Raw genomic sequence first — 5,169 nt, 5'->3', positions numbered from 1 at the left:
GGGGGGAGGGGCATGATGCAGTTTACTTGGCATCTGAAAATACATTTCCTCAAATGTATTTTTAATCTGAAAGGTAAGAAGCCCATGAGCGGACATGGGAGATTTTTTTTTTCTTTTGCGTTCCGACGCAATACCTTTGCATTCCCTCGCAATATTGTTTTGCATTCCCACACAAAAGTTTGATTTGTATATGAACTGAATTAAAGTAGACTTTTATTTTGAAATATCTGGCTACCAAAACAGGATGTCTCGCCACAACTTTGTGAAAATGACAGTGATGTTGCATGGCTGCACTGTGTTAAAATATCGGCATATGACATACTTCCATGTGTGGCTGTGTGATATATTCATTCTGAATTCGAATTAAAGCTAACTTGCTAATGGTAAATATGTGATTTTATTAATAAACCACCAGGCAAGCTGTGTTTAACGACTTTTGCGAGGTAACGCAATACTTTTGCGTGGGATTGCAAAAAAAAAAAAAAAAATCCCCCATGTCTTCTCGTGGGCCCAGTAGAAAAGAGCTTCACTGAGTGAGAACTAATGTTAGGAGTTCAGCAGACAGTTTAAGTTTCACTTTCACTTTCACCCGAGAACCTGCAGGAGTCATGGGCGGGGTGTGTGGGGAGGGGGGAGGGGGCACTCTGCCATAAGGAAGCTTGGCTTCAAGACACGTCCCAGGGGCGTTTCTGGTCCCAAAAGACATTTCTGGTCCCCACCTGTCATTTTGCTCCTCAGCATGGCTKCCTAAAAATGCTGCAGGATTTCTCAAACATGCATGAATGAGTCAAAGCAAGGCTTTGGGCATGTTTTTATTAGAGTAAAACGTTATAACATGATATAAAACTCAAAAAAGTTGATTTTGCATGATATTGCCCCTTTAAAAATGTGTGTTGTTTGAGTAGCATTCCTTTTTTTTTTTTTTTTTTTACAATTATCTCTAAGCAGAACAATGAATAGGCATATTTGTTAACATTTTGAATCAACTCCTGAAAAACAAAAAAAACAGCTTCTGGACAAAAATATGCAGCATGCAAATTAAAATTCAAGCTAAATGTTGAAAGAAATGATTAGCAAACATAAAGACGAGTGCCTTCCAAATTGCAAGCAGAGCATTACTAAGGAGAGAGTCCCAAAAGCCTTAAAAGAGGATTAGAAATGAACAATCAGTGCACCGTCACTTTCTGTGATCCTGCAGCTGAATTWTCACCATCAGACTTTGCAGAATTGAGCTTTCGGCTGAAATAAAATTGATAAGCACACAAATATCCTTTGCATAAAAAGACATTTGGCAGTAAATACGACACATGCATATTTTTCTCTTTGCCATTTTGTGACCCATACAGTGTTCACAACATACTTACCAAGACTGACGAGGTGTTGTCACGAAAGCTTCAATAATACAGGCAATAAAGTGCAGATTTATGGCAAATGTTTTCATTGCTTTGCCTCTATCAGTGCCCCTGCTTCAAAATTAATTATTGATTAATCACTCTGCGTTTTAAGCAAAAATGCAGACCAGCAATATCAAACTATCACAAAAAATGATTATGCCCCCAAATCACATAAGTCTGCTCCATTCATTACTATTGTATTGACAAGGACCTAGCTTCTAATCGCCAAATCCTGAGAAATAAGAGCTGTCAGCATTTCCGTTGATCGTGCTAAACCAGATGTACAGAGCGAGATGTAAGCTAATGGATTGATCAGAGCAGGAGGCAGGGATGGCAAGGCTAGCCATGCAAAGGAAGGTGCATATGCATAATCATCAGTTTGCTTTAGTCTTAAGTCTACAGCGAAACAGCACTGAGACATGATGACAAAACAGTGTGCGAGGGTGTGTTTGTGGGCGGATGCATGTGTGCCTACATATTGGAACGACAGTTCAATTGCCAGAGCGGGCTGGCAGCAGTAAAAGGTCAAGGCAAAGTTTAGATGGCGTGTACCAGGGGCCTTAAGATATTCACAGCCAGCATTTTAGCCCCGGACATAATGAGATGGAACTGGTAAATATTTGCTGATGGCCTGAAAAATTCCACCCATGCTGAGAAGCTATTTTGAATACAAAAGATGTCAGGGGAGGATGATAAGTGAGGATGGGGGGAGGGGATGTGGGGGGGGTCACCTGATAGCTAATTAGTACATTTGCCCAAATAATTAGAATGAGCACTCATGGCTGATATCACACAGGAGAGCGGTGTGTATAGCATTCTGAATGGGAGAATCTGCATTTCATAGGCCTCTGGCTGTTTATAATCCCACCCTTGGGGGCCTTTAATGGACATATTTACCTTTGCTGCATATTGGTTGTTTGGGATYAAGATTGGCAGGTTGATGGACCAATAAGTGGACATTTTCTAACCTAGGTGCTCCCCTAGCACAGAAAATGCTGCTTAATTCTACCCCAAAGATTTCTGCTCACACAATACTCTAGATTTTCACACAAGGTAAATGGGGGAGAGGGTTTTAAAGAACTAAAAACAAAAACCTCGTGTTTGACTTTACCCCTTCCAGCCTACCTCTCGCCAGAGCTGAAAGAGAGAGGTCCACATTTGTTAACAGCGCCTGGAGACACACACATTACGCTGTGCAAATAGATACTCTGTCTCATTATCCTGTCCTTTAAGTAAAAGCTGAACATGGCTGTTTGTGCTGGCCCTATTATCATTACTCCTTTACTTATAATTCAAACATGGCCAAGTCAGGAAAATAAAAGAGACGTAAAGACGGTGGGAAGGGATGAGAGGATTCAGGGGAAATAACGGGGGAGAAGCAGAGGGTGAAAGGGCAGGCATTTGTCTTACAAAGTAATAACGTCCACTTGACAGGATTTACAGAAATACATACAGACTCGACAGTAACTCCTGGGCCTCATGTTAGTGTAAGGTAAAAGAATCGTGACCTTAGAAGTCAAAGGTCAGGGTGGAGAGGTCTTGTCATCTAGGTGACAAGACACTCTCCTCAAATGAAAAGAAAACCATGCAGAAAAAAAGGGTTTTGGGGGATTGCAGTAAAAAGAGACAGGACTTATCACCTGAGGGGTGTTTATATGTTTTACCTGTACAGTCCAGGTAGGCTGCATAAAACTGATGTAAAATGAGAAGATCTAGCCTTCGCATGACGTGAATTTGCATGAGAACMCATTACTAAAGTGATCAATTTTATATCATGTGTTTTCAGACTTAAAATGCATTGGGACATGCATTCATGCCTTTTAATTGGAGGAATAACCTCAAAATTAAAACATTTCATGTAAATAAATGAAAAACATTAAAAATTTGGGTTTAGCTCTAGCATCAGTATTTGAAGTTGTATTTTATTTAACATCTCATTGCAACATAAGTTGCTAAACTTACATTTAGAAAATCAATTCTTCGGTCCATGATGAATTTCCAAACRATGCAGAGTTAGTAACAAAAATAAATAAATAAAAATTGGGACAGCCTTCGGCGCGGGGCAGTGACGTATAAGCGGCCGACAAATTCGCACTCAGGAAAATGCAGCCACTGAATTGAGAAGCAGCGCAAGTGTTTTAACTCGACTTGGTGAACAGAGCTGTGGGCAATGAAAAAAACATTTTTTTGTACTTGAAGATAAAACGGTGTATTTAGTCTGTTATGGAAGTAGAACTGCTTTAAAACAGAGCCGACAAAGTATGAAAAATGTAAATGTAGATGCACTTCAGTAGGGAACACTTTAACAACACAGACCGTGGACCTTTTGGGAATAGCTTTTGTTCTGTTTTTATGTTTGGCAAAGAAAGATGATAAGAATTAAGGACAGGTTTTGAAATTGAAATGAAGGGAATTAAAGCAACAGAGATTAAAATAAAGTTACATTTTTGTAAAGCTGTTTTTGATTGTTCTCTTCRACTTTTGATTTATTTGTGGAAAAAATCTTGGAAAAGTCTTTTTTTTGTATGTGAAACGACAAAAATGCTTAGTATTGTAAGTGGTCGCATTTCGAAGTTTCAGTTCTTGAATGATGCTTTGCTAACCAATACAGAGTTTACAGACACTACCAGAGAGTTGTGAGGATGTGTTGATGAGGGGTTCACGGTGACTCACTATAACTTAGACCTAGAAAGTTTCTCAAGGTCTTTTTGGAAATCTGTTTCTAAGCCATCAGGCACAGATGGCTCTACCTCCACTCATTTGTTCCAGGCTGGAGCTAAAGAGGAGGAGGAGAAGTCAACATAACTGAAATGGAAATCTGAATTGGAAGCAAGGATACAGATCAAAACGTAATCCTGCTTATGGCTCGGTCAAGCTAAGAAGAGAGAGAGGGAGAGCGAGAGAAGCCGTGACAGAGGGAGAGAGAGCAGCAGATTATGTGATACTGTGATACCTTCGCATATCTTTACAATTAGTATCCTACAGGCTCAGCACGCTCCAGCATCACATTGAACAACTTGTGTAACAGGGTCAAGGAAAAGATGATTTAAGCCACTACTATATTTACATGCAGGGCTACTACAGCTTGCTGCAATTTGTCTTTGTCTCTCTGTATTTTTGCAACATCTGGCACCCCGAGATTTAGGTTAGACAGGTAATTAGTGGCACATATTTGTTCTAAAGACAGGTGTATTTTCATTTAAGAAGCACTCCATCAATTCTCCGGATGAGAGCCTGTTTGTTACACTCCCTCTGAAGGGTGAGCTCAAACTCCGAAAACCCCRAACGCAAAAGAAACACTCTTACCATGCTTTATTCTAGATTTATCTTTAAATTTGACCATTGTAATAATGTTCCAAAAGCAAAAGTCCTGTTAGTCGTGACCTCTCACCAAGGCACTGCCAAAGCCCATCTTTCGTTACACAACCCTTGCATGTTTGCGAAGTCTGGCAGCGACTCTCTCAAAATGTTTTTGCTTATGAGTGAGAAATTACTCTATGTTAACAACTTCACACAGGATTAAATTTCTAATATCAATGTCCCCTTCAAAAACATTCATTTCTCTCCCGATCCAAAATCTGTATTTTTTTTCTTCCCCCACCAGCATCCACATCCTTCTCTAGGTTAAATTTAAAGAAATAAAGTTTCTATATTTAAAACTTCTGGTCATTCCTGGATTTTTTCCTGTTAGGTGTTTTTTGGTTGTTTTTCTTTTTTGTTTTGTTTTTTTTTTTTTTTTTTTTTTTTTTTTTTTTTTTTTTTTTTTTTTTTTTTT

This window comes from Austrofundulus limnaeus, unplaced genomic scaffold (genome assembly GCF_001266775.1).
Source record: "Austrofundulus limnaeus strain Quisiro unplaced genomic scaffold, Austrofundulus_limnaeus-1.0 Scaffold40, whole genome shotgun sequence".
Lineage (NCBI taxonomy): Eukaryota > Metazoa > Chordata > Actinopteri > Cyprinodontiformes > Rivulidae > Austrofundulus > Austrofundulus limnaeus.
The sequence above is the reverse complement of the archived record's forward strand: the minus strand, read 5'-3'. Positions refer to the sequence as shown.